This window comes from Doryrhamphus excisus, linkage group LG8 (assembly GCF_037039965.1).
Source record: "Doryrhamphus excisus strain RoL-2023G ecotype Guam linkage group LG8, RoL_Dexc_Guam_v1.1, whole genome shotgun sequence".
NCBI lineage: Eukaryota > Metazoa > Chordata > Actinopteri > Syngnathiformes > Syngnathidae > Doryrhamphus > Doryrhamphus excisus.
Window position 1 is genome coordinate 16,204,935 of NC_136364.1, and position 24,380 is coordinate 16,229,314.

The 24,380-nt window shown below is 40.3% G+C and overlaps 1 long non-coding RNA gene across 1 annotated transcript; it reads right to left on the minus strand.

Moving 5' to 3' along the window:
* Positions 1-135: 135 nt before the first annotated feature.
* Positions 136-23,504, minus strand: LOC144899667 (uncharacterized). The gene is made up of 3 exons (XR_013627998.1): positions 23,396-23,504; positions 14,812-14,902; positions 136-230 (listed from the first exon to the last, which is right to left on the minus strand). It is a non-coding gene; the product is annotated as an uncharacterized LOC144899667 (long non-coding RNA).
* Between the last annotated feature and the right edge of the window lie 876 nt (positions 23,505-24,380).

Genomic DNA, 24,380 nt, shown 5'->3' on the forward strand with positions numbered 1-24,380 from the left:
GTAAACGTTTACATTTCTATGGTGAAAAGGAAAGATAAATATTGATAAATATTTTTATACAAAAATGTAACACATAGGCAAGCATTTTGTCTCTGGCAGAAAAGAATGCCTTGTTTTGTTTTGACAAACCTGGAAATCAGGAAATGCATCCAACCGGACAACTGTTCACTGTTCCGACTGCAAAGGGTTTTCGGCTTGGCATCCAATGAAGACGGTAAAAGTTTACATTTCTACGGTGCGGAGGAAAGATAAACATTGATAGATATTTTTGTACAAAAATTTAACATATAGGCAAGCATTTTGTCTCTGACAGAAAAGAATGTCTTGTTTTGTTTTGACAAACCTGGAAATCAGGAAATGCATCCAACCGGACAACTGTTCACTGTTCCGACTGCAAAGGGTTTTCGACTTGGCATCCAATGAAGACGGTAAAAGTTTACATTTCTATGGTGAGGAGGAAAGATAAATATTGATAAATATTTTTATACAAAAATGTAACATATTTTGTCTCTGGCAGAAAAGAATGCCTTGTTTTGTTTTGACAGCAACACTATTCTGATTGTGCTAATTAACATGTAAACAGGACTCTTATTGCTTGTGGATGCAAACATGGAGTCTCTTGAAGAGAATAGGAACCTTAACTGGAATATTGTGTGTATGTAAATGTAGTCATTGAAATACATGTATATTGTTTTTTGAATTATTGCCACAAATGTCAAAATTTTCATACTGTATCTCAGTTATCCTCCAGCCAAACATGGAACCTCAGACACTAGCTGAGGGCCTCAAAGAAGCATCCATGCATTGACGACAGTCTCTGAAATACATCCATGTGAAAACCTGAAAAGCAAAGACAGAAATAAGCAAAACAAGTCGGGGGGGGGGGGGTCAACTAATGATCTGCCACGGAGCTTCCTCCCAAAATGCCACGATAACGACCATCCGTTTTTGCTGAGGTGACATATGTCAAGGTTGCAGCCATTCACCAAAACAGGAAGACCCTGACGTCACCCTGTCAGCTCTTGTTTGTGTGCTACTGTACACCACCATGCCCCCACGGGTGGCAATTGGGGGGTGAGGGAGGAAAAAACCAGATATGCACAACGCAGCAATGGCGCCTCTTGGGCTTAATACGATCACGTATGTAACTCTAAGTCCTGGACAGCTCATGTAAACGTGTCGTTTAGCAGGCAATGATATGGACTTGAATACCCTAATTAGGTCAGTCAGTGCTGGCCGTCTAACAATTCCTTTCCCCTGAGGGTCACTTCCTGTCCGCAGAGGTCAAGTGTCGTTCTCGCCATAGAAACGACTTCTGCAAAGTGAGTACAGGAGCTCAGAAACATTGTGCTCTTCCTTATGGCACTCTAGAGGCCAGATGGACACACACCTTTTTTTGAGGGGAGAGGCATAACAATCCAATAATGGGACAGCAAATGTGTGTGTGAAATGGGGAGGATAGAGGAGGGACCTGTGGGGGGGGCGGTTTGGTGGGGGGTTCCATTGTTTCAGAATAGAAGGCAGAAGTTTTGGGAGGGGGTGAGGGAAAGTCAACGGGGAGGCTAAATTTAGCATCTCCGCTCAAGTATTCCAAATATTCTAACAAGCTCACGTACGCCGTTTGTTACTTCATACATGTCTAAAGAATGACGTCATTCTGCTGCCAAAGCAATTAGCGCTACACACGTATACGCAGGTAAATGGCGTGCTGGTAAATAATAACTTGACTCAGTAAATCGGAATACATACTGAATCCCGAATCCAAACTGAACCTCCAATAGCAGCACACAAGAGGTTAAATCTCCATGTGTATGAATGTTTTGGGTCACTTCCTGCTGACTGTACAGCAATGACCCACCATCGTGGACCGGGCCACACACACACACACACGCACACACACACACACGCACACATAGACATACTTAGACACATTGAACACTGAGCAGCACTTCCTGTCAGACATCAACAGCCGCTGTGCAGCGTGTGATCTGTCTCCTCCACATCCCTAATGTACAATCCTGCCTGTGGTAGCGTCTTTGTTCTCTGCACTGCCCCCTAGTCAGTTTACTGGCCCCTGGTGGGCTTCGGTGGCCCCCGGGGAGAGTTACTGGCACCCAAGAAGCCTTCATGATCCCTGAGAGTGGGTCACTATCCCCTTGTGAGTATTATTAGTCCTAAAGGCTGTTTAGACATTACTTTTCAAACATGAAAGTACAGTATAAAAAAACTGTGTTATTTTGGGTGGCTGGCCGCATTGGAGCATGCTGGGAACGGACCATTACATTAGGTTTACATTTGGTTAGGGCCCAAAGTTATGTTTTTTTCCTGGGGACACAAATCTCCACAAAGGTTCATGCTCCGAGGCCTAACCAAGTATCAGTGGGTTCCAGTAGCCTCCAGTGAGCCTTGATCGGCCACAACTCCATAGTTTCATGACACCACAAAATATTTATTTGTACAATTTACGGTCACAAAGACCCTCCCTGGCAATATGACAGAAACAAGTCACCACAAAATGATTAAAACTGTTTCAGATTGAGAATATGAGTTATTTCCGTCTAAGATGTCAGTTTCCTGAGGCGTTTTATTGAAAATAACAGAAAAAAAGGTTGCAGATTTATACTCCAAGTTGTCGAATAACTAGCACAGTAAATATGTAGTTCGATGACTAAAAATGACTAATTTAATAATTAGATGCATCTGTCACACCTGCAGTCAGTGCTTCACTCGAGGAAACAAGGTGCTGCAAACAGATTTGTATTTATTGATACATCGAAATGCTTTCAAGAGGAACTGCACTTTTGGGGGAATTTTTCCCATCATTCATAATCCTTATGTGAAACATGAACACATATTTATTTCCCTTTTCTGTGCATTATAACACCAGAAAACAAGTTAATTTGAGCTAGCTAACAATGGACGGCATGGGAAATACTTATTTAGACGCTAAAACCATCACAAAAAAACTAAAAAAAACGGCAACAGTGTACCATTTACATAACTGACTTGTATATTAACCAAGCTATAGCGTTATTATTATTGTAGCAGCTAACATAAAATACTATGTTTTATCTGGCGGACTAACACGACGCATTGCAAATCGGTAGCTCTCCATTTTGTGTCAAAGACGCGAAATTTGCGAAAGGTGCTTGTTTGCTGTCAACATTTTTTACCCGAGGACTGCAGCACACGTCTTGTGCTGGAAGACACAGCCATCCCAAGGAGATCGAACATTGTAAGTGTTGTCGCTGAATCTATGCTGCTGTTGTTGTTGTTGACATACAAGTATGTGTATCAATGTGCAGAGAAAATAAGTTTCAAAGTGTTTTAAATCATCCAAATATGGCAAGATACTGCAATTATTATATTATTATTATATTATTATCATTGTCTGTGTTAATGCATGATCATAGAATGGATATCAAACGATGCAATGTTGTTAGAGAGTATTTTTTAGCGGGCTTCAAAGTCGAAATAGATGTATCCCAATGACCTGCATTGTTAGCTAGCTCATATTAATTTGTTTTCTCGTGTTGTAATGCACATTAAAGGGAAAAAAAATATGTGTTTGTGAACGATGGGCAAAATTCCTCCAAAAAGTGCATTTCCTCTTTTTTTTGTTATGTATAAATTAACCGTACGACCCTGCAAGCTCCTCTCACATCGCTGATAATATGCAGTCAGCACAGCCACACACATGCTGTGGTGAAGTGTTTACAGTCCTTTTATATTAACACTCATGTTAAACAGCATGGGGCACAATACTACACCAGGTATAAAAACTAACTGACGGTACCGCTCTTATTAAAAAGACACGTCCCTTTTTAAAGAATAAACTGCACCCCTCCTGAGGAGAGAGGTCATTAACACTGTACTTTTATTGGATTGGAATAGTCAGGGGAATGAGATGCTTCAGGGAAAGAAGTGTTTAGGTTTGACAAGATATCTGTACTAAGGTACATCTTCTTCAGCAGTATTGATACACACGGGTTGATACAATGGATACCACTCTCTTCCAAAACCAATTAAAAAAAAAAATACACTACGTATAATTCAAAACATAATAAAAAATCATGGTCAATTGCAATTAAAAAGGATATCATTTTTCTTAGCTGCTCAACTGTATGTTGGTGTATGTGAGTGACAAGAAGAAAAGCTCAGACATATTTGCAATGTTTGGTGCCACCTGTTGGTTTGCATGTATAAACCTTTCGACAATGACTCGATGATGGGTGAGTCTGTCCAGCTGACTCTTTAAAATCCATCCATCAATTTTCTATGCTGTTTATCCTCACTCGGGTCACGGGTATGCTGGAGCCTACCCCAGCTGACTTTGGCCAAGAGACCAAGAGAGAAAATGTAAATATTTTTCATATGCATCTTCATCCTTGATATTTACAAATGTAAACATTAGTAAAATTAATTAATCAATTCATCATTCTCTACCGCTATACCCCACAAGGGTCGCGGGGGTGCTGGAGCCTATCCTAGCTGTCTTCGGGTGAGAGGCGGGGTACACCCTGGACTGGTGGCCAGCCAATCACAGGGCACATATATGTAGACAAACAACCATTCACACTCACATTCATACCTATGGACAATTTGGAGTCACCAATTAACCTAGCATGCTTTTGGAATGTGGGAGGAAACCGGAGTACCCGAAGAAAACCCACGCATGCACGGGGAGAACATGCAAACTCGAGGGTGGAATTGAACCCTGGTCTCCTAGCTGTGAGGTCTGCGTGCTAACCACTAGTTCGCCATGCAGCCCCTAATGAATCAATTATTCAATGAATTTTCATTTATTTTTATATTCAAGGTTCATTCATTCATTCATTCATTTTCTACCGCTTTTCCTCACGAGGGTCGCGGGGGTGCTGGAGCCTATGCCAGCTGTCTTTGGGCGAGAGGCGGGGTACACCCTGGATTGGTGGCCAGCCAATCACAGGGCACATATAGACAAACAACCATTCACACTCACATTCATACCTATGGACAATTTGGAGTTGCCAATTAACCTAGCATGTTTTTGGAATGTGGGAGGAAACCGGAGTACCCGGAGAAAACCCACGCATGCACGGGGAGAACATGCAAACTCGAGGGTGGAATTGAACCCTGGTCTCCTCACTGTGAGGTCAGCGCGCTAAACACTCGACCGCCGTTCAGCCCCTAATGAATAAATTATTCAATGAATTTTCATTTAGTTTTATTTATTTTTATATTCAAGGTTATTACCTTCTTTTGTTTCTTAATATTGTGCACTGAAATATATTATTTGTGTGTATATATTTTTTCCAGAAGGAGCCAGGATGACACCAGTTGAGATCCAATGGTGTAAAGCCTTTGTCCAATATCTCCTATCTCAACAGGGTTATTACACTAACCATTCATCCGCATTACACCCGCCACAGTAATGCCCTGCAAGTTCCACAACACAAAATAGGACTTGCCCTGCAAGTTTAGTGTTGCACAAGCCTGCATGTGTGTGCGGTGAGCATTTACATGTGTGTAATGAGAACCAAATGTCCGGGTGTGTGACCACATGGTTTTTCTCCCCTATCTCTAATCAGACAGCCCCCATGAGGATGGTGCAAGCGTAACATAAATCAGCTCTGCCCGTGGTGCATTCAAATGTTCTGGTCACTTTGAGAGGCTATTTTGCACTTGTGTAGCGATTCAGAGTGTGAAAAGGGCTGTGAAGCTGGTGAAATATTGAATTATACGCCCTTCCCCTTAAGGGACTTAGTGGGAGTCTAGGTAGGTGGTCTCTAATGACAGGACCAGGTATCGGAATAAGTCATGCTACATGCTTGCCTCTCTTGCGTTTCACAATTCAGTTGATCAATTTGTTGCTATTGTATCAACTCACCCCTCCCCTTCTCTTTTCATCTCTTCTTCTGTTGTCTTTCACCCGAAGGAGATGGCCTCTCCCTGTGTTCCTACGCTTTTTCCTTTTTCTTTCTCTTTCACATCTGGCCAGGTAACTCGGGCTGTCCGCGGTCCAGTGGGGTGCGAGGAGAGTATGGAGGGGGAAACGGGTGGCTATTAATTGCAAAGCCATGGGCATGTAGTTAAAGAAAAACAACATGTAAACTGTTTAACAGTTTGGAGTAGAAGAAGAAGATGCAAGGGAGTGCTGGGTGAAGTGGAGGGCACTGATTTCAAATATCGGATTTCCACATCTTAAATGCATTAATTCAACTTCGCCTGAGGCTCTTCTGAAATGGAGAGGAATGAAGGAAGGGAAAAGGAGGCGCGGGCACTTATGACATTCTCATTGTGGAATTCTCCTTCCTATTGTTTTTTTTCCCTTTGTGGTCACCATATTGCCCAAAAGAATCTATATGCCACGCTGGCCGCACATGCTCCAAGCTGCTAAATGCTCACAGATGGCATTACGTGCTTACTTGACACGCCTGCAAGCTTTGTATAGGTATAGTTCCGTGCTCCACGACATGCCAAAAGTCCCAATATGATTTAGTGCTTGTGGATGCGTCATTGTTTTCCACATTCCAGGATGTTATCCGAGCCACCTCTTGTGCCAACTCCTTCAATCTCCGCCCTAAAGTGCCAGTTCCTCTGTGCTTGGGGTCATGACCCCTGCCTTGTGTTCACACAGGGTTCCGTCTGGAGTCGAGGCCTGGTGTTTCGACGCATATGATTAAGAGGAGGAAAAATAATCCCCACTTTCAATCACTGGCTAATCTCTCCAACTCGTTTTATGGCCAGCTTCACTGCAATGGGAGTCAAGTAAGACGAGATGTTGAGCACAAGGGGGCAGAAACAGGAAAACACAGACACCCCCCAGTTTTTCTGCATATACTGTACAGTATAGATGTATTAATGTCCTAAGCCTCGGTCAACGAACCTCAGCAAATGCTAAGCAGAACAGTAGACTGTAAGTATAAATGCAACCACACACTTCCTCTTATCTTGCTTGGTTTTCTGACTTATGTGCACTGGCCATGCCTGCAATAGGAACCTCAAAAAGGAGTACAATGTGAACATGTTTACACAGAAATAATACAAACAGTAAAGCAATGATAGTTATTATAATCCAAGGGTGTATAAACGTTTTATGCCGGGGGCCAAAAAAAGATAAAAGCAATAAAAGGATGACATGGCCACTATTATTATGTTATTATTAACCAACATATGTAGTTGATATGCTAAGATGTTGTATATTTTGAAAAAAAAATGCCTCTCAGCTTTGTGATATTGGTGAAAGTGTCAACTTTCAGTCTTTTTTCCTCTTTTTTTGTTGTTTTTTCGAATATTTCAGCTCTCTTCTTAAGTCATTTTTGTAAATTTACTTTGTAATATTATGACTTTATTCCCGAAAGCAGGAAGTGAACAAATGTAACAGTTACTGATTGTAAAAGTACCAGATGTAGGGGTAGGATTTAATAATCTTTGCTTCTTCCTACTCCTTTTGGACATGTGGAACTGTGAACTGATTATGTGATGCACTCAATTCTAATTTGATGCATGTTCAGATGAAATAAAACCATTACCATTACCCGTGATATTATACATTTTTGCCAAAAATTACAATTTGTTTCTTATAATATTACGACTAAAAAAACAACCTACTTAAATCACATTATTTTTTTTCTCATAATATTCCAAGTTTATAAAATTGTGACATTTCCCATTATATAAACAACTTTTTTCTCTTACTTCTTTGACTTTATTTTTATAAAATTACTACTGATTTTGTTTTACAATTTCAACTGTTCTTTTGTTTATGTTTTCTTGTTAAATAAAACTAAATAACATAAAACAAAAATAAACTAAAATGTGCTGTAGGCCAATAAAAATGGCCTACAGCTCTAATTAGTAGTAATATAGGAAATGAATCATGTGACAACCCATTCCACAAGTATCACCAAAATACTACTTTAGTCCAGTCGGTATCTGATGAGACCACCATTTGCCTCCAATACCGTATACTCCGATTCAGCTGGCCATGTAAGAAATGAGATGTTTCCAGCTTCCAGGAATCGAGCACAGATCCTTGTATTATTAAGCTGCAACATAAGGTGACGGTTGTGAATGAATAATTTAGAATCAATAAAATACACTTGTATTCATTGTCCATTACATACGTACACCTGCCCATACTAGTATAACCCCACCTCATAAAATTTCCCCTTCCCTGTCATGAGTGCACTTTTCAGTGTACTAGTAATCAAATCCATAAGCTTTATTCAACTAGTGAAAGTAGTATAGAAAAGAGATAAAAGCGATAAAAGATAGAGATAGAAAGGATGGGAAAAGTCTGCTGGTGTGCTTGTGGTATTAAATGTTCCTGCAGATGGACGGACTGGGTGTTTTCATATCGAGACATGGATACCCTCGCCTCTATTCTCATGACTCCCACCCACACATTAACATGTGTTTCGCATTCAAAACGGAGATGTGCACAAACCAACGGCCAACCACTTAATATGAGTGGCAGCTCCCTTTATCACACTCTGGCCGGAAAGAACCAAGAGAATGCTACACTTATTGTTTATATGCACACTGGGGACAGTGCATTCCAAAATGTAGTTTTTACTCCCATATTGATGATACATTCATTCCACCAACATCCATATTCACAATACGAGCAAAAGTATCAGGATTCAACAGCCGTTCCAACTACAGGAAGTGAAAATGGAAGAAAATGTGAAATTTGTGACCCCCTTTGCAGCTATAACTCTTCTGGGAAGACTTTCTACAAAATGTTGGCGCGTGTCTCTGAAATTCTTTGGTGTGTTTGTGAGGTCAGAGGTCACCGATGGCCTTCTTCGACACCAAATTCTTCCAACAATGCCTGTTTGGATCTTACTTTGTCTGCTGAAGAAATAAAAACACAATGGCTACAGTTTTTTTTTCAAGATGTGTAGCAAAGTTTTTCAAATTAGTTTTATATTTTCCAAAGCTGTTCTCCATGACGGGTGGCATGGCGGTCTAGTGGTTAGCGCACAGACCTCACAGCTAGGAGACCAGGGTTCAATTCCACCCTCGCCCATCTCTGTGTGCAAAATAATATATTTCGTCAGTGCACAATATTAAGAAACAAAAGAAGTTATTAACCTTGAATATAAAACTAAATAAAACTAAATGAAAATTAATTGAATAATTGATTCATTAGGGGCTGAACGGTGGTAAAGTGGTTAGCGCGCAGATCTCGCAGCTAGGAGAACAGATTTCAATTCCACCCTCGAGTTTGCATGTTCTCCCCGTGCATGCGTGGGTTTTCTCCGGGTACTCCGGTTTCCTCCCACATTCCAAAAACATGCTAGGTTAATTGGCGACTCCAAATTGTCCATAGGTATGAATGTGAGTGTGAATGGTTGTTTGTCTATATGTGCCCTGTGATTGGATGGCGACCAGTCCAGGGTGTACCCCGCCTCTTGCCCAAAGACAGCTGGGATAGGCTCCAGCACCCCCGCGACCCTCGTGAGGATAAGCGGTAGAAAATGAATTAATAAATTGAAACTTAATAAAACTAAACTCATGTTCTCCATGACCTGGTGGGTATATAAATGGAGTGTCCATGAGGAACAAGGTCTTGGAACATGGAACTTCAAAAGCAAAGTTCTTCCTCTTCTCTGAAAAGTGGAGCAAACATGTGAAGAAGATGTTCAATTGTCAATTGTCAGTGGTCATATACCCGGGAAGGCATATCACGGTTATAATCTTTATCACTAAAAAGTGAATTTGCATAGCATGGGAACATTAAGAGAATGAACACTGAGTTTATCATAAGATGGCAATGTTAATGTGTTTCTTTGCATAACGCAGAGGAGGGGTTATTGCGGGGAGCGAGCGGATGAGGAACAGACACACACAAACATCAACACACATAAAAGGGAGAGTGAGCTAAAGGGAGACAGTGCGAGGAAACACATGGCATTCTCAGTGCGAGAGGGCAGCTAGTGTCTACAAACACCAAGGCGGATAAGACAGGGTGCTGCACTCGGAGACAAAGGCAGGGATGGCTGGGGTGGGACATGGTGCACGGCTGGGTCGGACCGTCAGCCCCTTTGTCTGAAGTTTACCCAGCTGGAGAGCCAAGAGACCCCAGACGGAGTCGTCTGATGTCACCTACTGTACTCTACCCTCCCAACTCCCTGACTTCCTGCCCCCAGGCTGCAGTGATGTCACAGGCCAGCTGGGGTTGTCACGTCCACACACCACCCCACCAATCACACCACCGTCCCAAGCCCCCTTTACCCTGCTTGATTGTCACCCCTTTTGACTCAGCTTGAATCGCTGGTGGGACACCGCTGTGAATTGGGACAGTCAATGAAGCACGTTCACAAATCCATTAGGACATGAAACACAACCCCTGCGAATCATTCATTCATTTCTACCGCTTATCCTCACAAGGGTCGCGGGGGAGCTCGAGCCTAGCCAATCACAGAGCACATATAGACAAACAACCATTCACACTCACATTCATACCTATGGACAATTTGGAGTCGCCAATTAACCTAGCATGTTTTTGGAATGTGGGAGGAAACCGGAGTACCCGGAGAAAACAACAGGGGAGAGAACATGCAAACTCCACACAGACATGGCCGAGGGTGGGATTGAACACGGGTCTCCTAGCTGTGAGGTCTGCGTGCTAACCACTCGCCGCCGTGCAGCACCCTTGCAAATCATTCATTCATTCATTCATTTTCTACCGTCTATCCTAGCCTATCCTTTTCGGGCGAGAGGCGGGGTACACCCTGGACTGGTGGCCAGCCAATCACAGGGCACATATAGACAAACAACCATTCACACTCACATTCATACTTATGGACAATTTGGAGTCGCCAATTAACCTAACCATGTTTTTGGAATGTGGGAGGAAACCGGAGTACCCGGAGAAAACCCACGCATGCACAGGGAGAACATGCAAACTCCACACAGAGATAGCCGAGGGTGGGATTGAACCCTGGTCCTTGCAAATCATATCAAAGGCAAATTTGATTTGTGGATCTGCATATTGTAGTACAGTGAAACCTTACCATACAGATTAATTGAGATCTATCAGTCTGGAAAGGTTTCTAAAGTCATTTCTAAAGCTTTGGGACTCCAGTGAACTACACTGAGAACGATTATCCAGAAATGGCGAAAACATGAAACAATGGTGAACCTACCCAGGAGTGGCCGGCCAATCAAAATTGCCCTAAAAGCACAGCAATGATTCATCCGAGAGGTCGCAAAAGACCCCACAACAACATCCAAAGAACTGCAGGCCTCACTTGAGGTCAGTGTTTATGACTCCACCATAAGAAAGACACTTGGAAAAAAATCACCCAAAGACAGCTGGGATAGGCTCCAGCACCCCCGCCACTCTCGTGAAGATAAGCGGTAGAAAATGAATGAATTAAACTTTTTTTGTGTAAATTCTGATCAAGAGTAAAATAGTGAACAGTAATCACTCAATATGCTCTTTACAAAAACACATTAAGAACTGGAGGGAGTGATGTGACAGATTTATGGTTTAATGTGACCACAAAGAGCTCTTAAAACATGTTCAAACCTTTAATGAAACGGCAGCACGTTTCTGATCTACACAAACAAAGGAAAAGGCCAGGAAAGTACCACATTTTAAAAAATAGTAGTATTTTTTTTTTAGGGTAGTTACCTGACATCCACTACATGCATCATTTGTATGCATTTCTACCCGGTGTTGACACAAAGAGTGAATAATTAAAGCTGACAACTATTTTTGAAGTCATTAGTGTCAACTGGTGGTGCACAGCTGACGGCGTCTGCAGATGACTAATTATGTAACATATTAATTATTAAACTGCAGAGGTTCTAACATCAGAAGATTTCAACTTAGATGAGGCAATTTAACATTTAACTTGACCACTACAAGTTCAAGCCACCTACCTATTACAAAATATTCTGTTAATTGCAAGGTTTACATATTTACATTATCTCCTTGCTATGGACATGCTTTCTCAGAATAAACATCCCAAACAGTTGAATTTGTGCCCTTTTTTGTTTCACCGGAGACAAGGTGATTTATTGCGATGATTAAGTTGTTGAATAGTGTAATGTGGGTGGGAAATGAGGAAAACATTCAGCCTCCAAAGAGCAAACATTGGATTTTCGATGTTGCGAGGGTAAATGCTATGCTTCAGCAGATGTTATTCAAACAAACTGTCTGAAAGAGAATTTGAGTCGCATCAGATTGGATTTGTTATGCAAGTTCCTGCCAGTATATACGGAAAAAAAACAAAACAATTTTGAATAGAATGGCAGTCACATCTATCGCCTAAACTCTCAGGAGCAGCTCTCATATACACACTGTGCAATATTGTTGTTTATTTGCTGTGTCGTTCATACAGACGGCAGCAAAAAAAAAATCATTGCAGCAACATTTTTCAGCAGCGGCTCAGCAGATACGAAGCAACATCTGCCCCGGCGATACAACACTTGTGGGTTAACTTTAGTGTTGTTCACACAGGCCAGCTTCTAAGGGGCTACCCACATGGATTTTAAGGGTTCAGCCTCTAACGTGGTCCCGTCTACATGCATCTTCACAGTAGCACACATAGGTGTGACTTGTGTATGTGTGATGAGTTCCTGTCTGGATGCAACTACTGTATTTCGGTAATGGTAATGGTTTTATTTCATTTGAACATGCATCAGATTACAATTGAATGCATCACATAATCAGTTCACAGTTCCACATGTCCAAAAAAAGTAGGAAGAAGCAAAGCTTATTAAATCCTACCCCTCCATCTGGTACTTTTACAATCAGTAACTGTTACATTTGTTCACTTCCTGCTTTCCTAATATAGTTAAAGTTTTTTTTAAATTAATTTTATTATTATTATTATTTTATCACATACCGAAGTACAACATGATATGACCATCCAATGACATAATGGGTACCATAGTAAGTGTCAATATAGTGATATATATAGCACATCATGACTGGTTCAAGACTCTTCATCCTTGTATTTAGCAAACATCAACTGCTTGTATTGTTTCTTGAATTCGCTCATCGTAGTGCATTGTTTGAGGGTCTTACTCAATTTTCCTGACTATGTCCCACTTTTTTTTTTTCATAGGTTGGCTGTTCCTGCGACTTACACTCCAGAGCGACTTATAAATGAAAAAACTGTTTATATTACATAAACACTGGACACCTTTTCTGTTTATGTTTATTTTTTGTGTAGCTGAATAACCATTGTGTTAGCATATCTTACACATATTCAGCCTGTTCTCTATTCTTTTATTAATGTTAGAACTTGCCTTCCAAGAGGATGTAATGTCTGTTTTGGTCAAGTAGTTTGTAAAATAAATTACCTGCAAAAAATGCGACTTATACTCCAGTGCGACTTATGTATGTTTTTTTTTATACCTAATTATGCATTTTTAGCCTTGTGTGACTTATACTCCAGAGCGACTTATAGTCCAGAAAATACGGTCATTGTTCTGTCTGTCACTATACGTCACTGACATAGATACTGTAGTTGAACACAGATCCATTATTTGTAGAAGATACTCTATATTCCTTTTCTGACAAATCAATGAAATTTGATTATTTTTGTGTGGCACACCTGACATCTTGCAGCACAACAGTTGGGAATCACTAATCTTGAGATTGTGATTTATTTATGTATTTATTTATTACCAAGTAAGTAATGTCAAACGCTTATAGGATGCACATTGTTATCTCCATCAAAATTACCAGGTTAAAGCTCTCAGGTCTCACAAAACTTTAGAGTTTGAACTGCCATCCTGCAAGATCTCAATGTAGTTTGCAAGATCTGCCTTAATTTTTGCTAGACTTATTTCAAAGAAGGGCCATATACAATAACTGTAACATAATATAACATAATTTGCAGTGTTATGAAGTAGCTGTTATTACACCACTGATATTAAAGTTAAGACTTGTTTATTAAAAGTGATTCATGTATGCCGTGGTTGTCGTTGTGAGTACAGGTAATAAAAGGTTTGTAATAACAACAGTTTGATTTATTCTGCTATCATCTGTGGGAAAATCACTTTTAAACAAATCAGCCTTTTCTCTATTCTTATATTGTTGCAACTTGCCTTCCAAGAGGACGTAATGTCTGTTTTGGACAAGTAGTTTGGAGTATAAGTTGCATTTTTTGCAGGTAATTTATTTTTCATTTATTATTTTTGGCCTTGTGCGACTTATACTCCGGAGTGACTTATAGTCCAGAAAATACGGTATATACTAATCAGGTACAGTGTGGACATGACACCTACCAAAAATAAAATTCCCAAGAATGTTCCCGTGTGGACAGGGCCTTAATAGGCCACTTCAGTTCACCAATTCAAGTCTGAATAAATTGGAAGTCGACCAGCATCCTGAAAATAATCCTGTTGGACCTTCCACTACCTTCCATTCAGTTAGATCCCAGCTCATCGTGACTTACTTACTTAGTTGAGTTTCACAGAGAGAGAACTGAATACGTGCAGGCCCACAGGAACCCACATGTAGAGGCTGGACACCACAAACACTCCACTCCCTTTGGGACCCCCCGCTGCCTTGCCCTGAGCCCACCCAGTCCTTTGCTGTTCGATGCTTTTGGGCCACAAATACGCACACTCTCCACTTTAATATCGGATCATGTTTCTAGTCTTGCGCACACAAACACACACATACATACGCACACACACATCCTTTCTTACTTTGAAGAACGAGGAAATGCTCACACAAACACATAAACAAAGCTTGTTACATCTGTTGACTTTTCCTAAAACTTCTCTCCCACTCATCCAAAGCCTGACCGATGTGTTAACTCCACCTCCTTCTCGAAGCACCACCCATGGCCCTACCTGATTGTCTGCTTGTTTTCTCCAGAGGTTCGCTGCTTCCGTTCCCAGGCTGGAGGTGAGGGAGGGTGGCGGGCACACTTTGCAAATGCTCCTGTAGATAACGAGACGCCAAATGGGATGAATGGGAAGATGCATGAGGATGAGGACTGATCATCTTCACATTCACACTCATAAATTGTGGATGTGATGAAAAGAACTGGTTGGTTGACAGGCAGTATTTATGACGTGCAATCAATCATAGTTTTATGGATAGATAATGGAAACAAAGTAGTGATTGTGGAGGGAATACGGAGCAAATGACAGCATATAAAAACGTTTGGCAATGAATGAAGAGAAGGCATGCAGAGTGTTTCAGTATTTCCTGAAAAGTCAACTTGTTGCAGGTCAAAGCGCAGATATTTGGGGCAACAGAGATGCTGATTATTATGGTTTGTTACACCTGCAAACGTAATAACTGCCCACAAACGTAATACAAATCTGCAGCTTTGAATGTAATAATCCAGCAAATGTAATACATTTCCCACAAACGCAATAAAATTTGCCCACTGCAAACATAATACTGAATTTCCTACAAATGTAATAACTATTACATTTGCAGGAAATTATTACATTTTGTGGGCGTACATGTGCGTTTTAGTTACAGTATATTATTGTATGTGTGATTTTGTGTGGATATGGGGAAGAAATAAATAAAAATAGAAATAAATAAATCAAAAGAAATAATAAAATATAATAATAATAGTAATAATAATTTTATTAAAACAATTGCGATTATCACAATTATGTTATCTTTTTTAAATTTAAAATAAATTACAATTTAATAATTAAAGATTCCTTTAATGTATTCAAATGATACTCTTTGAATAATATTTTTTCTACAAAAAAAGAATTATCTTGTTAAAATCCTCAAAATGACATCTACACCTTCTCCCTCATTAAAAGAAGAAAGAAGTTATTATATTTACAGATTTTCACTTTCCCACATATGTTATAATTTCCTGCAAATGTAATAATTCAGTATTATGTTTGCAGTAGGCACATTTTATTACGTTTGTGGGAAATTTATTACATTTGTGGGATTATTACATTCAAAGCTGCAGATTTGTATTACGTTTGTGGTTTATTACATTTGTGGGCAGTTTTTACGTTTGCAAGTGTAACAATGGTTATTATTATTATTGTTCTAATTTTTTCTAGTTGGAGTGGTGTAGAGTATTAGACCAGTGTGTCAATAATCCTGAGCTGTTATTGTCATTCAGTGACAGGAGAACGTGATAATTAAGATTAATGAATAGATTAAACATCTATTCTATGGATTAAACATTTTTGATCATATAAGCGCACACCTGCAGGCCTCTGGATCCAGCTTCTCTTCGCAGAAATTCCTTCCAAATTTTTCATAATAGAGCCGGCCAACAGGAGCCAACATGCAGCCCCGGTGTGCCGCAGGTGACATCCACACACCCACCATGGAACAAGTTAAGACTTTGCCTATATGCTATTTTAAGCACGGTTATTTTTCCCTAAACTTTTGTAATCCATTGACTCTAAGAAGCATCACAATCTGCACGGATTGTTTAACAATCTTTTCAGGACAGCAACGACAAAGAGTTTGTTGCTAAACCACTGAAAATGCCAAACCATCTGTGCAGAACCAGAAGAGTGAGGTAAGGATGTGTCGATAGGAAATAATACCAAACTAATTTAATACAGAAAGTACACACAAAGTACAAAGAAGAGGTGGTAAACACTAAATAATTTAGCAACAAGTGAAAGTCCAACGCAACGTAAAACTTTTTTATAATTTTATAATTGGAGAGGAAAAACTGATGAAAAATTAACAAAAGGTGCGTGATGTAAATGTAGCTAAATAGGCAAAACGACTGACGTTAATCAAGTTAAGTGCACTGGACTGATGATTTAGTCGTGGTATACCACTTCCTGCCGAGACTGTCAAAGCAAAATCTCAAAGAAGCGACCAAAGGCCGTTTGTTGTTGCCGGCTGTACAAAACTTTCCTTTCCCGTTTTTGTGGTTTTAAGTTATTTATTTATTTCAACAGACAATTTTAGTTGTTTTTAGATTTTTAGTTGATTTTTTAGCATTTTGAGTAATTTCAGTGAAAACAAAGAAACAACAATATAATACAAAAGGCAGAGAACCCATCCCTGGAGTATACCACACAGTGAGTAAACAGCTCTTCATACTTTTTTGTTGTCAATTGTCAAATCCTACGTATTTACTGCTTTTTCCCAAAAAATAACACCATACGATCCCACAATTATTTACCCAGTTGCTTAAGTTCAGATGACTTGAAGAACAAATATACAGTATGTATATTTCTATATTTTATAATACCTAGTATTGTTAATCCCAACCCATAACTTATGTCCTCGTACATACTGTACCATCTATCTGTTGCAAGTTATGATTTGGTTTTTAATGTCAATGTCATTCAAAAGGGAAAATGAATCTTGCTTTATATTCGAAATTCATCATCGTTGATGTAATGTTTTTTTTGCTACATTGTTCGTTTTTTTGCTAATAACAGAACAGCTTGCTTGCATTAAAGAGCATTGGGGAAACCCCTTAAAGTGGTGACTGAAATACATCAATTGGCAGGCAACCTTACCACATTTTTGTTTTAAATAGTAATCTGGAGACATGAAATCATCCAAATATAAATGTCACCAGTTAAAACACGTTCACTAAATGGGGGCTTGTTCATTCAGGGGCGAGTGAAAAGGTCATAGGGAAATAATTTTGTTAACATTTACTAAGCAGAGTACTTTAGAATCCAACAGTTTTTATTCATTTCATTCACTGTGGGCCCATCAGCCACTTTCATTTACCACGGTGCAGGGTGCGCTTCGCCTGCGCCAAGAATAGACCAGGTCGGAGCTGGCGAAATTTGCTGTGTTGTTTTGTCCCAAAATTGTCACTGTGCCATGTTGAAAATATGGCCATGGCCATCTCGGCGCCGTCCAGTCAACCAGTGGTGACCACCACCCTGTGCCACCTTGCACTGTGCCACGAAATTAGTGTACCCCACTAATTTCAAAGACAGCTGGGATAGGCTCCAGCACCGCCCGCCACCCTCATGAGGATAAGCGGTAGAAAATGAATGAATGTTTTCTGGTGTTATAAATATTATTTTTTAAACAATTATGTTTTGTAAAGGGGCGGCACGGTGGTCGAGAGATTTGCGCGCAGACCTCACAGCTAGGAGACCAGAGTTCAAATTCCACCCTCGGCCATCTCTGTGTGGAGTTTGCATGTTCTCCCCGTGCATGCGTGCGTTTTCTCCGGGTACACCGGTTTTCCTCCCACATTCCAAAAACATGCTCGGTTAATTGCCGACTCCAAATTGTCCATAGGTATGAATGTGAGTGTGAATGGTTGTTTGACTCTATGTCCAGTCCAGGGTGTACCCCGCCTCTCACCCGAAGACAGCTAGGATAGGCTCCCTGCGACCGTCGTGAGGAAAAAGCGGTAGAAAATGAATGAATGAATGTTCTGTAAAGAAGCCAACCCAAAATAACAAGACAAAATGGAGGTGTAAGATCGTAAGGGCAACAAAGAATCAACTCTGAGTTGTAAAGTCAAGTTGAGTAGATAATGATTTAAAGCACGGCCTGACCTAGCCCTCCCTTCCACTATTATTAGAAGGCGTAAGTGAGCGGACTAATCCTGATTGAATTACACACTAAAGAGACAGTGAGCTCAGTGAGGCCTCCACTCAGAGCAGAAAGCTGCCAGCCTCTCTGAGATTACTTCAACTTCCTTTCTGCAGAGTGCACTCCCCACGACCCCCTCCCCCCACCGTTACCCCCATGACCTTCCTCCCGAAACCTATGGCATACACACACCATGCAGGGCTAAGGCACATGCCAGCTGGCATACGACACACACACACACACACACACACTCACACACACATAAACACACAGACACTAAATCATCTCTTAGAAAAAGATCACACTTGAGTTCTATTCAAAAACAATATGGCCTTTCTGGCACAGGATTGGAATGCTGAAGCTTTTAGCAGACACAACACAGTCACAAATTCGTATGTCAATATTTTATCCATAAGGCTCCGCTCAAGTACCCATCAGCCCCTTCTTACTTCCCAGCCTCCCCCCCATCCAGAACAAATTGTGGCAGTAATTTTCCTCTCTCGGAGTTTTATGAGGTGTAATGTGAAGCACCTGTAACCACAAGAGGGGCCACAAAGGACACACACACACACACCCACAAGCACACAGCTGATGTTTGGGATGGTGCACCTCCTGAAGCACATGCCATGAGAATGCAATGTATAAAGCACATTTTTCCTCCACATGATTTTTTTTTCTATTTCATATGAAGGCTGCATTGTTTTTGCCACTATTGTCTTAGAAACGTTTATTGAAGCCCGGCTATGTTTTTGCAGGGTGTTCCACACCGGGATTATATAAATTCCACTAATTGTCAGGAATCAGGTCACGTCATGGCGTGTGCATTATTGAAACCATGACGAGAACCGAATGAGAAACTTCTGAGGTACATCATGGCTGTTTTTCTTTGAAACAGAAGACTTTACATATTTGAAATGACCAAGCAGCAGGTGCATAAGTTTTCTATGAACTCATCCTTTTAGATGATTTGCCATAAATGTGTTATACATATCAGCACTCCCTAGGGGGGCATCCTAAAAACGTAGCCTGGCTCTCAATAACATTTTCTTACTTATCAGCAGCTTCTTGATGGATTGGCACATATTTTGGAGCAGACATAAATGTTCCCTTGGGAATACTTTGAAGGATATTTCAGGATTTTACACTAGATTCATATTTTAAACTAGTGATAAATAATATAATCTCTAATCTCTCTCTCAATCAGCATTCAGCATAATTATTGAGAGCAGTGGTTCTCAACTGGTGGGTCAGGACCCAAAAGTGGGTGTCAATCCATTCTGGGTGGGTCGGAAGTTATTTTGAAGTATATTTTAGTCATTTTCCTCCTTGGTATTTGGGTAATTGTATAACACAGTCATATATACATATAAACATATGTACATATATACGTACATACGTATATATACACATATATATAAATATGTATATATTTATATATATATATACACGTACATATATACACACATATATATACACACACACACACATATATATATATACACACATATAAATATGTATATACATGTACATGTACATATACATATACATATACATATACATATACATATACATATACATATACATATACATATACATATATGGTTTCTCATCATATACATACATATATATATATACATGGTATATATGGTACTTGGTATATGGTTTCCCAAAATTTATAAATTACTAAATGGTTGACTACGGACTATTATTAGTCAAGAAATATTGAGGGACAAGTCATGTGTAGTATTCTGGTCACCGTTAGATGTTGTTAATGCTACACTGATGAGAAATTGGGTGAGTCTGACATGACAAGGTTCTCCTCCAATTTCGTGTGGCAGTGGTACATTCTTGGCTTCTTTCTTTGTCCTACTTCCACTCAAACCTATTCTCAACTTGTGGTGGTCTCGTTTTTAGCCTGAAAATATAACCAAACAGTGCGCCTTTTTCTTTGTGCTATTCTCCTGCTCTCTCTGTGGTATGTCTGGGCTTGCCAGACTGGCAGGCAGTGGTGGGCGGTGTTTGGTTGTCTGTCGCTGCTGAGTCACGTGAATTTAAAATGACTTAATAAAAAGTGGCCTGCGACTTAAAGGCCATTGGGTCCCAGGTTGAGACCATTTCAGAAGCCCTGATCTAAAAGCCAAAAAAAATGCTCAATTTCACCTTTAATGTGAGTTTGTGCACAGCATGCGATGACAAGAGGTTGCGAATCAGTGTGTAAAGTTCTAACCTTCAGTTGTCAGGTCAGCTGTTTTCTATTAGCGCGGGCCTAGTGACCTAGTGCCGACTCAAAGCCCGTTAACTCCGTCTGAGTCACCCATTTTGGATCCAAACATGATGTTTTAAATGGCCCTTTGGCTCACTTGCGATTGAACCCTGGCAACAAGCTAACCTTTTGACCCACTCACTGCACCACTATCCCCAAAATTGGCCGTGCCGATGTCACACTGTAAAATAATGGCACATGCTGGCATTATTTTTAGACGTGTGGTTTTGGGACAACTTTAATTAGGAAAGAGAAGTTGCGAGCAAAGTGAGCACCAAGTCCTATTTAATTTAGCTAATTAAAGCTGGGCCTGTCACCACAGTTGGACCGCAGATGGCAAAGGCATGGCAGGGCATGCTTTATTACTGTGCTGAAAAGTGCATGGATGCACATGGGTGTTTTTCCACACACAATTCACCATATAAACTGCTCTCACATGGCACCGCAAGTCACATAAATAAATATGCAGTATCCAGCTAGACTTGTCCATCCACGTGTCAATGACACTGAAATACATTCATTCTGCAATACTGTATGTAACACTTAAAAAAAATAAGAAAAAATTAAAGTTTTTTTAACCATACGTGTGCAAGTAGTTGGCTTTTTGGTTTGTTTGTGTGCAGGATTCAAGTATTTAACTGATTTCCGTAACATTTTGTGCAGTGGTATCTCATAGCTCAAGGAAGAAACCATAATTTTTGGTGTGTAAAAAAAAACCAACATATATATATATATATATATATATATATATATATATACAGTGCATCCGGAAAGTATTCACAGCGCTTCACTTTTTCTACATTTTGTCATGTTACAGCCTCATTCCAAACTGTATTAAATTAATCTCTTACCTCAAAATTCTACACAAAATACTCCATTATGACAATGTGAAAAAAGGTTTTTTTGACATGTTTTGAATTTATTAAAAATAGAAAACAAAAAAATCACATTTACATAAGTATTCACAGCCTTTGCCATGAAGCTCAAAATTTAGCTCAGGTGCATCTTTTTTCCACTGATCATCCTTGAGATCTTTCTACAGCTCAATTGGAGTCCACCTGCAGTAAATTCTTAGTTCCTTTTACTAAGGAGTGGCTTTCGTCTGGCCACTCAGAGTGACGCCAGACGAAAGGAAGGCGCTCCTCTCTCCACAGAGGAACGCTGGAGCTCTGACAGAGTGACCATCGGGGCCTTGGTCACCTCCCTGACTAAGGCCCTTCTTCCCCGATCGCTCAGTTTAGAAGGCCGGCCAGCTCTAGGAAGACTCCTGGTGGTTCCAAACGTCTTCCATTTACGAATAATGGAGGCCACTGTGCTCATTGGGACCTTCAAAGCAGCAGAAATTTTTCTGTATCCTTCCCCAGATTTGTGCCTCAAGACAATCCTGTCTCGCAGGTCTACAGACAGTTCTTTTGACTTCATGCTTGGTGTTTGTGCTCTGACATGCACAGTCAACTGTGGGACCTTATATAGACAGTTATTATATTTCCAATCAACTGAATTTACTGCAGGTGGACTCCAATTAAGCTGTAGAAAGATCTCAAGGATGATCAGTGGAAAAAAGATGCACCTGAGCTCAATTTTGAGCTTCATGGCAAAGGCTGTGAATACTTATGTAAATGTGATTTTTTTGTTTTTTATTTTTAATAAATTCAAAAAAAGTCAAAAAAAAAAACTTTTTCACATTGTCATAATGGAGTATTTTGTGTAGAATTTTGAGGTAAGAGATTAATTTAATTCAGTTTGGAATGAGGCTGTAACATGACAAAATGTAGAAAAAGTGAAGCGCTGTGAATACTTTCCGGATGCACTGTATATATCTCACTATAAAAACCTTGCTGGAGCTTTGTTATAGGTCTATCTTACAATCACTCACTACCACCTCCTACAGGACTGGAGGGCAATCAGATAATAATTCATTCATTCATTTTCTACCGCTTATCCACAAGAGTCACAGTGGTGCTGGAGCCTATCCCAGCTGTCTTTGGGCAAGAGGCGGGGTCCACCCTGGACTGGTGGCCAGCCAATCACAGGGCACATATAGTCAAACAACCATTCACACTCACATTCATACCTATGGACAATTTGGAGTCGCCAATTAACCTAGCATGTTTTTGGAATGTGGGAGGAAACCGGAGTACCCGGAGAAAACCCACGCATGTACGGGGAGAACATGCAAACTCCACACAGAGATGCCCAAGAGTGGAATTAAACACTGGTCTCCTGGTTGTGACGTCTGCGCGCTAACCACTTGACCACCGTGCAGCCGATAATAAATCATTTACCAGCAAAATAAGTTGAAAATAACCACTACTTGGCACTACGGATGCTCCAATAGATCCCCCTCTGATCAGTATTGACCATACTTGACCATATAGACTCCGTAATCAGGAATAAAATGTCCTTCCTACTTGGCACTTTTGCTTGCAGGTCTACTCCCAAATATGCTCTTTTGTTTACAACGTGATTAATGGTGTAATACTGTGATGAATTAGGGCCATTTGGAAACAGTGGAAACTCATACATTTACATATAACTTGTCTCATGTGGATAAGTCAGCAATGTATACTAAGTATTATTTTAAGTTCATTTAAATATGAGAACACAGCGACAGTATGAAAATAAAATTTAAGTTTTACACTCACTTGCTTCATGTCACACCTGGTACACGACATTTGGTTCAGTGCAAGTTTTCTTCACTCTCCGAGGTCCTGGTCTTGGATGTTGTTCTGATACAGGTCCAATTCACAGAACTTTTTATATCACTTTTATCAAGAGGCAGGTGTGTGTGTTTGAGCTGACCCAATCTGAGGGGCTATAATCAGCACTTTGCGACAGTAATGTGTGCCCACCCATGTAGTTAAATTGCACTGTGTGTGTGTGCATGTGTGTTTTTTGTGTGTGAGTGTGCCAACCTGTCAGGCCTCAAAATATTTCATCTGATTTATGAAGAGTGCTTGGGCTTTTCGGAGATCCTTCTTTTGACTGAAAGGCAGTAATGGTTCTCTTCGGGGACATCCGGGCTTGAGGACTTATGGCCGATGGCAGTTTCATTGCGTTCAAGCATCAGACGCTGTAACACAGTTGTGAGGAAACAAACGAACAGAGCAGATAAGTCGAGTCTGACCTGTGTCACAGAGGAACATTTAATCCCAGTTTTGGAGCATACAAATTTCCCACAGATTCTAAAGCATGCATGTTGGCTGCCGTAACTGTTTTTGTGGGACTGATTTCTTATTTCAAAAGTCAAATTTTCTATTTTAATTGATAAAGAACCTGTGTGCTAATGTGAAAATACAAAACATAACAGCGACTTTAGAGCTTTCAATGTTCAATAGTTTGTTATGTCAAAGATGTAATAACTCTATTTTATGTTTATTCTTGAGGTCACAGTGGCTTGTGGTCTACAGCGGCGCATTCGGTTGCCACTTGAAAGTATATGAATGGATGGGCGAAATATTAAAAACACCTCTAAGTCATTAAAAATGTTTGCAGACAAGGTTGAAGTGCGTGGGAGCCAACGGGAGCCAAGGCCCCATAAAGACAGTAAAGCCATCCATCCATCCATTACAGAGTTTCCGCTACATGTAATTGATCGTGACGGCCCGCAACAATAAAATAAAAGCCACC